The 12,314-nt window shown below is 41.6% G+C and overlaps 1 protein-coding gene across 1 annotated transcript in view; it reads right to left on the bottom strand.

Moving 5' to 3' along the window:
- The window catches only part of LOC145357026 (metabotropic glutamate receptor 4-like), a 1,215,873-nt gene that overhangs the window by 871,076 nt on the left and 332,483 nt on the right, over positions 1-12,314 (bottom strand). The window lies entirely within an intron of this gene.

Below are 12,314 nucleotides of genomic sequence, written 5' to 3'. Positions count from 1 at the left end.
AGGCAAAAACGTAATCCCAAGCCTACAACGTTTAGTAAGGCCTACTATATCCCCCTATATGTAGCCCGCTCATGTGGCTGTCTAAGTGACTCTTAAACAACCCTAGCGTGCCTGCTTCCACCACCTTACTCGGTGTCAGTGTCAGAGGAGAGTCCAGGTGTAAGGATATGGCACTTGAAGATGAATTCACTGACCTTGCCCACTTGTGAAAGGCCGTTATACTGCATCCAGGTTCAGGAAGGGGCTACAGTGAATGTACTAGCTATCCGCTCCAATTGCCATCTCACAGTTTGCTTGGAAAGACTCCTGCCAACCTGTCTCTTTGCCATCCACTCTCTGAACAAAGGCCAGCTTTTTTTTTCACTCATTCATGGGACATGGGCATCGCTGGCTGGCCAGCATTTATCGCCTATCCATGGTTGCCTGAACACAATTGAGAGTCAACCACATTGCTATGGCTCTGGAATCACATATAGGCCAGACCAGGTAAGGGTGACAATTTTCCTTCCCTAAAAGGAGATTAGTGAACCAGATGGGTTTATCTAACAATCGCCTGTGGTTTTCATGGTCATCAATAGATTCTAGATTTTTTTTTAAATTTAAATTCCACCATCTGCTGTGGCCGGATTCGAACCCTGCTCCTCGGAACTGACTTTCTGGATTAACAGTCTAGCAATATTACCACTAGGTCGTTACCTCCCATACTGCATGTGAAACCTAGCAACATGCTCCCTTGCTTTGTTACAATAGAATCAACGTTCTGCTCAAAATGTCTTCCCCAGCCACTTCCATTACCTCTTCCAGTCAGAGCGTACCTTCCCTTTTAAGAAGAGTAGGCTAACTTTATCGGCTTTACTGCTAGCCTCGCATGAAATTGTGCCCCCTGCTGAGACATGCAGGCGCTAAATGGTGCGTTTAGCACTAAACTGCACGCAGCTATCATGTAAATCAGCAGGCATCACAAATTTACAAGCTGCCTGCCTCAGGAGGAATGGATGCAGCTTAATCGTTCGGCACAATGCCTGCATCAGTTCTGGGGACTATCCAGCTTTGCTCCTAAAGTCTGTTCGGAGTCGAGTTAGCAACATCAACTTCCAACACATAACTTACGCCAACGCTATTCTTCTTCAACGTACCCTCTCAAATGTGTCATATTACCGCAATACAGCTGATGGCCAGGTTTCTTCAAGCTTCTTGGATGTTTGGCTCAGCAGAAAGAAATTCTGAATCCCGAGATCACATCAGACACTAAACTGAATTTCATTACAGGAACACTGTTCGGGCAGACAGGCGGACGGACAGCTTCTTTCAATATTCCTGCCAGCAGCCTTCTTTTTCGCTTATCAAATAAACAGCATTACTCTGAAATTTGATGCATGACATTGATTGGTTTGGTCATCAAGTCTTTACTTACGATATTGTAGGATTATCAATTCATGAGCTGTAAAAGCTTATAATTTTATCTTTGATGATTTTTGTGATGTTGCAATTTTTGAGAAATGGCCAGTTTGAAGATAATGCACAAAAAAGTACAAATCTTTTACTCCCAAACGGCCACTGGGTTAACTAGGATTTTCTCAATATTTATCAAGCGGTTTATGTTTTACTCACTCTACTATAATCTGCATTGAGCCTTCATCTACCAAAGCCCAGAACTGGCAATTTAGTTGATTTAGAAATGATAGTTTACCATTGTTGCACTGACAGATTTTTAGTCCAGATATTTTTTCACAAGTGCAGCCATTGAAGACCTCACTGAAATGAACTTCATTGCCTATGAATGAGATAGTCCCTTTGTAAGGCAATGCATTATAAATAACTCTATTAATTACCTCTACTTTATAATTTCCTTTACAGTAGTGTGTGAAGACCGTTTGTGGTGTGGCTCTGTGGATGGAGTTTTTCAGGTGGTGGAAGAAGGAACATCAAGGTGAAAAGGAAGCCCAGACCAAGGATATCTAGGAGCTGTGCAGTGTGGGCATAGAGAAAGCATGATGGTTAGGGTAATACAGTGATTAGCACTGCTCCCTTCAGTGTTAATATAAGCCTACTTGTGACACTAATGAATAAACTAAAAAAAATTGCAACATGGCTTGAAGCCACCTGAACAGTGGTGTTACTGCAATTTCTAGAGTTTGATTCGCCATCCTAATGGACACACTATTTAGCAAAACAATGAAGCAAGATTTTTATGTACTAGTAAATGACCTCCATAAGAAATATCAATGTAAATTCCCACTAACAATCTTCCAATCCCATTCTCTTGGGAGGTTTACTAATTGGGATTGCAACAACACTTTGTGGTGACTTTACAGTTTACCAAATCCCTGATGTTGGTCACAATTTCTGCAAAATGAATCCCTGTTTTGGCTGGACAATCTTTGCCTGACTCAGAAAAAGCAACAATCTTTCTTCAGGTATTGTCTGAGCTACAACGTACCCACTTTTCCCTAATAATGTCTCAAATTGCGCAAGCTTAGACATTCTTACCTTTCTCACCCTAAAAGGTCTCACAACACCAAGTTAAAGTCCAACAGGTTCATTTGGAGTCATGAACTTCTGGAGTGCTGCTCCTTCATCAGTGGGTGGTGAGTCATCACTCAGCTGATGAAGGAGTGGTGCTTCAAAACGCCAGCACCGCCACATCATAGCTTTCTCACCCTACCATTAGTGTAATTCTGGCTATAATTAAGCCAGCACTACACCAACATTGTTCTCAAGGCTGATGAAGAAGTAAAATTAGGGTAATATCTAGGTGGCAGTGAGCAAAATTTGTTTCAGGATAATCACAGAGAAGGACATAAATATGATGAAAACCAACTTGATAGATTGAAGAAAACTGAAGGATTGTGAATAGAATTTGGGAAAATTAAATGGGCAACTGTATGGCCAAACATTGATGCAGAGCAACAAACAGGAAATATTTAAACTAGTGTTCAGTAGAGTGAAAGAAAACTATAAAATTAGAACAGAAGATGCTACATAAATTCAGCAGATCTGGCAGCATCTGTGGTGAGAGAAACAGAGTCAAAGTTTTGAGTCCACATGACCCTTTTACAGAACTACAGAGTCGTACAGCTTGAAAAGTTAACTGTGTTTCTCTTACCATTGATGCTGCCAGACATGCTGGCTAGAATTTTGCTGGCCCACCCATCACAGGAATCGGCTTGGGTGGGGTGGAAGTGTTGGTGGGGGCATGGGAAGGTCTGTTGACCTCAGGTGAGATTTAAGGTTTCAGGATGAACACGGCTGTAAAATCTCGCCTGCTGAATTTACCCAGCAGTTTCTGTTTTTATTTCAGATTTCCAGTATCCACAGTATTTTACTTTTATGCCAGAAATACATATTCTACTGAAAGGAAAGAACAAACTAAACAATTGTGAAACTCTGTGAGGGAATTAAAAACATATGGGAACCATCAAAGTTTCAGAAAAAGGCAAATATTAAGTTGCTGATCAGCAGGGGACAGCATGATATGAGAGTCTGCAGGGGATTAAGAGAGAAATTAGAAAACAATTAGGAAGGCAAAGACGAAATATGAAGTTAAATAATCAAGAACATTAAAAAAAAGTAAAATATTTTACAGGCACAATAGTAAAAAATGGAAGGCAGTGATGGAAACAGAGTCATGAAAGGATAGACCGGATAGACAAAGAGAAGGCAGAAATATTAAATAATTATTTTCCTTTGGTATTTACCAGGAGATAAAATCAGAAGCTCTGACATTGAATGATGGATGAAGCAACAAGACATGTGCAAAATAAAAATTTTTTGAATAAAGTAAACAGGCTCAAAAAGGATAAAATTCCTGGTCCGAATAGATTGCATCTTTGTCCTGTAAAATAATCCAGGACAGAGAAAGCAAAGGCATTGCTACTCATTTTCAATCATTCAATAGAACAGGCTGTAGTGGCAGAGGAACAGTGGATAGCTAATATAATTCCTATACTTAAGAAGGGGGACAGATTTTGTCCAGGGAATTATAGACTGGGCAACTTAACATCAGTCATGGGAAAAATAATGGACTTTTTATGAAAGATGAGAATGGAAGAAGAGCTAGAAATAAGAAATGCAATCGTGAATAGTGAGCATGGATTTCAAAAGGGACAATCTTGCTTGACCAAGCTTATTAAATTTTTTGAGGAGATAATATGGAAAATGGAATATGATAATGCAGTAGAATCTGTAAATGGCTTTCAATAAGATGCACCATAATAGACAAATGAATGGGGGCAGGGAATGTGGAGCCAGGGACAAGTGATACAATGGATGGCTTGCAGGATTCAAGGTAGAAAGCAGAGTTAATATAAAATTAATGTTCAAAGTGGCTGAAGGGAAGTGTTCCACAAAGATCTGTGCTTACAATTTACAGGCTGGGATTTTCTGGCCCATTGTGGCAGGACCCACTACAGGGGATGTGATGGCTCAGCGAAAGTCTATTGACTTTCTGCAGGAACAGACAATCCTGCACTATTTCAAATGCAATTATGTCCTCTCAAAAATAAGAAGACCAAAAACTGCAGATGTACTCCAGATGTATTTTTCCCTGTCCAATTGTGAAAATAACTTTCCCACTTTCATATTTCATTCCCCTTGCAATAAACAACAATCCACTTGCCTTCCTAATCATTTGCTGCATCTGCATTTTTGTGATTCATGTACCAGAACACCCAGATCCCTGTCTACCTTAGAGTGCTGCAATCACTCCCCATTTAAATAACATTACTTTTTTATTCTTTCTCCCATCATGAGTCACTTCACATTTTCCCATTTTATATTCCATCTGTCAATTTTTTGCACACTCACTGAAGTTGTGTCCATCCATATGTCCTCTTCAAAACTTTATTTCCTAACTAGCTTTGTCTCGTCAGCAAATTTAGCAACCATAGATTCAATCTCACCATCCATTGATCAAAACTGTAGATAGTCGAGGTGCCAGTACTGATCCTAATGGTACTCCACTCATACATCTTGCCAACCCAAAAATGACATGTTTATGTCACCTCCTGCTTCCTGTTAGCAAATGAATCCTCTAGCCATGGAAATACAGTAAGAAGTTTTACAACACCAGGTTAAAGTCCAATAGGTTTATTTGGTAGCATGAGCTTTCAGAGCACTGTTCCTTCACCTGATAAATCAACAGCGCTCCAAAAGCTTGTGCTACCAAATAAACCTGTTAGACTTTAACCTGGAGTTGTGAGACTTCTTGCTGTGAATACCCAGTTCAACACTGGCATCTCCACATCATGCAAATATGTTACACCATGAGCTCTTATTTTGTGCATTAATCTTTGAAGTGTCACCTTGCCTTGGGCCTTTTAAGCTTTTTCCCTTATCCTTCAGTTGTTAAACCATAAGCTGTAAGAGTAGCATGTTTTATGATTTGATACTCACAAGAGAAAATGCAATGAGCACTTTATCACTAAATGATTGCAGGAGTCTCTCAGCCCAAACATCTTTATTCCACCTCTTGTAATCTTTTAATAATTTAAAAGCCCTTATGAGCTACCTCCAGTGTCCTCTTAAGATTTAGGTATTAAATTGGATTTACTAAAATTATTTCCATTCTGTCTTTTGAACTAGGTCAACTGTACTCTCACCTACCAGACTTACTGTCAATATGAGACACAATATTCTGGTATTATTGTGAATCAAAGCTGGTCCACCTTCTGGTTTTTAGCCTAACATTTGCTTTAGTGATAAGAAAGAAGCAAATACCATGGACAAAACAGTTTTTCATTCTAGTGATTCATTTTATGTCATTCTCGCTGATGAAATTGTATTTCACAAAAGCAACCGCATGAGAACTGCCACTAGCTGTTACTTTGGTTGATGGCACTTAAACCTACAAAAGTAATGCACTGGAACACAACTAACTAAAGCAAAGAACATGTAATGTGGATCTTAGCCATTATTGTGTTGGTACTGGGAGGTTGTCAAATGGGACGATAATTGCACTGAACCTAGAACAGGCCTGATGTCAGCCAATTATGCCACCAGTGATAGATCAAATAGTTCTGATGTAACTGCAAATGCATCTTTTGAAATTAGGGTTGGTGTTAATTGTGAAGCGGGGATTCAAAAACTCAGCAATCAAACCTGATGCTCTAAACTCAGGGTTAGAGGAATGTTCAATATTTAATCCCTGTTTACAGGTTGCATCTGATTTCTAATGCACAGTCGGTCTTTGGGCTATGAGTGCTCATACTTTATTTAACAATGAACCAAAACTGATAGTTATGCAGTACATATCTTTCTGCACAAATGGGAGCAACACAAACAGAGAACAACAATAGGATGCACTTATACAGTACCTTTAATGTCCCAACATACTTCACAGTATCAAACAAAATTTGACACCCGGACCACAAAAAGATATTAGGGCAGATTAGCAAATGTATGGTCTAAGTGGTAGATTTTAAAGACCAGAGTAGAATGTGGTGGAGAGGCAGTGAGGTTTAGGAAAGGAATTCTGGCACTAAGGGCATATGCGGCTGAAAGTGTGGAAATTAAAATGCTCCGACTTAAAAAAATTATGCCTTCTCTGCAACAGCTTGTGAGAATGTTATCAGTTGCAGACCTTCATGGGAGCCTGTCTGCTTTCAGGCTAATCTTTTGCATAAGCCTCATAACATTCTACTTTTTCACCTTTACCAGAGGGTAAACAAGACCATAACAAATACCAAAGGCGAGAAATGGGGATATGCTATGCAAATGAAGGATTAGCAGAGGTCAGATTTTCATCGAATGAGAAAGGGCGAAAAGCCAGGATTTAATTGGTAAATACGTATGTCAGTGAAAGGTGTGAAAAATCGCTTGTTCCTGATTTGCTGTAATTGACTGTAACTACTGAGTTGTTTTTTTGTAATATCAGAACCATTTTGATGGCAGAGGGAGGTTCTCTTTGTGCACAAGTAATTAAAGGTCTTGCGTTGGATGAATGGTGTCTGACGCTGTTTGTATTAAGAGTCAACTAAGTGTGCCTAAGTTTGCTGGTACCCAGGATCCCTGACAAAAGCATGGATCTTTATGAAGGACATTTGAAATCAGGAATGCTGGAGGGGCCAGAACTGAAGAAGCACAAAAATTCCAGAAGGATCTGAGGGCTCAAAGTTAGGATCGTTGAGAAGCCTCAGGAGAGTATTGTAAAGTACATGGCAGAGTGCTGTGTTTTACAGCAAACAAATGAATCACCATGAAGTGATTCTCCTTGAGTGGGTGGAACAGTAGCACAGTGGTTAGCACTGCTGCTTCACAGCTCCAAGGACCTGGGTTCGATTCCCGGCTTGGGTCACTGTCTGTGTGGAGTTTGCACGTTCTCCTCGTGTCTGCGTGGGTTTCCTCCGCGTGCTCCGGTTTCCTCCCACTGTCCAAAGATGTGCCGGTTAGGTTGATTGGCCGTGCCAACATTGCCCCTTAGTGTCCTGAAATGCATAGGTTAGAGGGATTAGTGGGTAAATTTGTAGGGATGGAGGGTGGGGGTTGGGCCCAGGTGGGATTGTGGTTGGTGCAGACTTTCTGCACTGTGGGGTTTCTATGATTCTATGGCTGGAATTTTACCAGCATGCCAGCCCCAATTCTGGGGGCGGATTTGGCTTGGAGAACAGCATTCTCCATTGGCCTTGGGTGGGATCGTGCGAAACTTGGGCAGACGTGCCAGTAAAATTCCACCGAGTGGAAGATGTTTTAACATTTGTCAAATATTAGACGCTAGATTTAACACAAAATATGAAAAATAAGCAATCAAAAGATTTCAGGATTCCTAAAAAGCAGGAGCCTAACATGGACATGGAACTAATCAGTACTTCCTTGAATAGCCTGATGGAACATCTTGTGAGGTCGCAGTTCTGGCGACATGATGCAAAGTTATTCAGGTTGTTTTCAAGAACTAACAGATGCTTTATATGAAATGCACAGTAACTTGCTAATAGAAAAGCTCAGTTGTACACTAATCATACAACAATAGCATTCAGTGAAAGATGAAGAGCATGAGTTTACATGATAAGATGATGTACAGTCAAGCTATAGTCTTGTGTTCTGCATTATATGAGATGGTATTGCTGACAACCTTTCACTGCTGACTGGAGTCAAAACATGTAAATTTTTTTGAGCTTTGCCAAATCCTCAACCAGCTCCAGAGGACACACTCTTCTACATTCATCTTTCCCCTAACTCCAAGCGGACAGCCCAACAGGATTGCAATTGACCACAGGCTCATGTTCCATTTTTTAAAACCCTGACAAATATAAAAATATCAATGTTCTGATCGCCACATGGGTTCAGTGTCACAAGCATCTCACCTTAGGATAGAATTATGTCTCACTATTTCCATTTTTGTCCATTTTAACCTTGCCAAAGCAACTTTTGCCCCCTCCACCTTGCACAATAATTACCCCACCCACTCCACATGTCTCTGCTCCAACTACAGTAGGATTTTGCACCACCTTTCCTTCTTATTTTGATTGCACACATCTTTGTTCTCTCAACAGACACAAGCAGCATTCTGCTTTCATCTGGAACCATTTTTTTTCCAAATGACCAACTTGTTAACCTGATTATAGCTTACCAATACTCCTTGTACGATTGTGTACAATATGAAGCTACCTCAGCTATTTGACAACCCTTTCCATGAACTATCACAATAACCCACTCTTACATTTTATAGGGGAGAAGCTGGCTCACAACACAATGGACGGGATCAGAGCCAAGGGAGGGCCAATCTCCAACCACATCTTCAGTTGGATAAGGAAGATTTAATGCAGAAAGTTGGACCGTGCACCTTATTGAGCTTTCACGATTGTGACTAGAGATCATGCTCAACAGGATATCTCTTGCCCTTTCTCTCATCCTTTTACTTTCCTTAAGCAATCACATGTACACACAGCTTGCAGGTGCAGCAGGTGGTCAGGAAGGCGAATGGGATGCTGGCCTTCATAGCGAGGGGGATTGAATATAAAAGTAGGGAGGTCTTGCTGCAGCTGTATAGGGCATTGGTGAGGCCGCAGCTGGAGTACTGTGTGCAGTTTTGGGCGCTGCACCTGCGCAAGGATATTTTGGCCCTGGAGGGAGTGCAGAGGAGGTTTACTAGGCTGATACCGGAGTTGAGGGGATTGAGCTATGAGGAGAGGCTGAATAAACTAGGCTTGTACTCGTTAGAGTTTAGAAGAATGAGGGGAGATCTCATTGAGACGTATAAGATGATGAATGGGATGGATAGGATAGAGGTGGAGAGACTCTTCCCGCTCAAAAAAGACAGTAGGACTAGGGGGCACAGCCTCAAGATAAAGGGGAGGCGGTTTAGAACGGAGTTGAGGAGGAACTTCTTCACTCAAAGGGTGGTGAATCTCTGGAATTCTCTGCCCGTTGAAGTGGTGGAGGCTGCCTCGCTAAATATTTTTAAGAAGCGGGTTGATGGGTTCTTGATAAGAGAGGGGATTAAGGGTTATGGGGAGAGGGCGGGAAAGTGGAACTGAGCCACAACAGATCAGCCATGATCTTATTGAATGGTGGGGCAGGCTCGAAGGGCTAGATGGCCTACTCCTGCTCCTATTTCTTATGTTCTTATGTTCTTATGTTCAGTTGGGTAAGTTGCTACAGCCATTATCCATCACTGTCTATTATTTTTGTGCTATGCTAACTCTTCATTGTTCTCTTCAACAAAGTCTAAACCATGATTGCACAGCAAGACTCAGCAGGGGAGAAAAACCTAAAAGTTTGTGGAGTTTGTACATTCTCATGGGTCTGTGTGGCTTTCCTCCAGATGCTCCAGTTTCCTCCCACACTCCAAAGATGTGCAGGTTAGGTTGATTAGTCATGCTAAATTGACCCTTACTGTCAGGGGGATTAGCAAGGTAAATATGTGGAGCTACGGGGGTGTTAGAGTCTGGGTGAAATTGTTGTTGGTGCAGGCTTGATGGGCTGAATGGCCTCTTTCTGCACTGTAGGGTTTCTATAATACTTCTATGAATTATCACTGGCAAACTCCATCCATCCTAAACAGAAGCGGAGAAATGAATCTCCCAGGCGGTATGGGATCTGTGTGCCCTGTGGTACATCCGCCTTGCACCCAGTGTCTGTCAGGGTAGGCTCTGACTCCCCATGACCCTAAATTGGAGTAAGCAGTTAAGTCAAAGTGAAGTGAAGTCTATGGGTGCTGCAAGAGGTTCTGTCACCAGCTCGTACATTGGTCAAGATTCAAAATGGTGTCATACAGGCTCTGTCCATGACAACCTGCGTCAGGTCAATTGCAGATGAGTGAGAATGATGAACCACAGTGGGTTCAACATTTCAGAAAACATTTTAAGAGACAACAATCAAGTGGTAACAGCAATGCAATTGTTTCAAGGTCACTGCTAGACTTTTAATTTCAGATTTTTACTGAATTGAAATTTCACCATCTTCTGTGGTGGGATTCGAACTCGGCTCCCTGGAATGCTCATCCAACAACAATATCACTGTGTCACCACCTCTACTGTTGCTGAGTGTCTCACGGGATTTCATCTCAGCAGTCTTTCACTACCCATGATGAAGCCAATGAGGTGACATCTCTTAACATCATAAGAAGACAATAAAAAAAACTATAATAACACTGTGGGCTAGCAATTAGATGAAAATATTGGCCCAGATCTTCCAGTTTCCAGATAGTCAGAGACTGCATATACTCATAAGAACATAAGAGATAGGAGCAGGAGTAGGCCATCTAGCCCTTCGAGCCTGCCCCGCCATTCAGTAAGATCATGGCTGATCTGAAGTGGATCAGTTCCACTTTCCCGCTTTCTCCCCATAACCCTTAATTCCCCTGTCTATCAGAAACCTATCTACCCGTGACTTAAACATATTTAGCGAGGCAGCCTCCACCACTTCAACGGGCAGAGAATTCCAGAGATTCACCCCACTTTGAGTGAAGAAGTTCTTCCTCAACTCTGATCTCTGATATTCCACAAGATATACTATAGGGCTCAGCACAGGGTGTCCTGGAAGTGCCAGCATAAAAATTATGAGGGAATTGCCCAGAACATTTGAACTTTCAGGGGAAATATCTCTGCTTATTGCCCCTGAAAAGCTTTCAAATCTGAGTTAGAATCAGAGACTTTGGACAGTTCTGACTTACTTATCTGGAGATGTTAGACAGATTAAAACCTAGGTTATACAACTGACCCCTCAAATCACTCACGCTGAACACCCCAACCCCAAATCTTCCATCGCCCCTGACACTTCCGGATCTGACAACCTGGACAACCTCCAGGCTCTCCATGATCCTGAGTCACCCTCACAAAATTGTGCAACAAAATGAATGTGGATGGATTGGGAATGGGATGGTAGGTGCACTGCTGCCATTTTAAGGATTAAAGCCACCCAAATTCTCCTTGGCACTGAGCATACAATACAATGATACTTATTTCAATCCTGGGATAGATGATATGCCCTCCTGTCTACCCTGTGTTTTGCAAGCATCACAAACATTGTTCAAACATTCCAAACCGTTGCTTCATATCTTGCCTGCCACATTCAAGCAAACTTACTCCTGGGGAATTGGAGTTATGAATTGGTGGAGCATGACTCCAGCCACATAACCCAGGAAACAACATGGCAAACTATTATCACATTTTGAGAATTCGCTGATGAGACACAGGATTGCTGTAAAATAAAAGAATCCTGAAACTTTGAGGAAGTCATCCATTCATGTGTGAGGCATCGCCTACAGGCAAATTTCATGTGGATGTTAAGGGATTAATATCCTTCTTTGTTTGTCAATGCTATATGGATACACAAATTGGAAAGCTAGTATATTTGATACTCACCACTCTGGGAATGCCACAATTGTTTGTTATTGCTTCTATTGTTGCTGCCCGGTGATAAGAGACACCTCTAACTTCAATGGAGAACAGGTGTATAGTAATGGACCGACTCTGATGAGGTCTCATGTGGATAACTGGAATCAACTGATTACACAGGAATTCAATGTAGCACTGAATTTAAATGCAGCGTGGATACTGTCTGAGCTCTGGGCTCCAGCTGTGTATTTTTTATTCAAAACATGAAATGCAAATGATGCTGGCAAGGCCGACATTTGTTACCCAATCCTAATTGTCCTCGAGAAGGTGGCATCTCACAATGCCTTCCTGAGATGCTGCTGTCATTGTTTATTCTCTCTCAGAATGTGGACGTCACTGAGAAGGTCAGTATTTCACGCTCATCCCTAATTTGTCTTGAACTGAGTGGCTTTCTGTGCCATTGGAGAGGGCATTTTAAGAATCAACTAGATTGCTGTGGGTCAGGTGTTACATGTAGCCAGACCAGGTAAGGATGGCAGG

Source organism: Carcharhinus amblyrhynchos, chromosome 22 (genome assembly GCF_965287045.1).
Source record: "Carcharhinus amblyrhynchos chromosome 22, sCarAmb.v2.hapA, whole genome shotgun sequence".
Classification (NCBI taxonomy): Eukaryota; Metazoa; Chordata; class Chondrichthyes; order Carcharhiniformes; family Carcharhinidae; genus Carcharhinus; species Carcharhinus amblyrhynchos.
The sequence above is the reverse complement of the archived record's forward strand: the minus strand, read 5'-3'. Positions and strand labels throughout refer to the sequence as shown.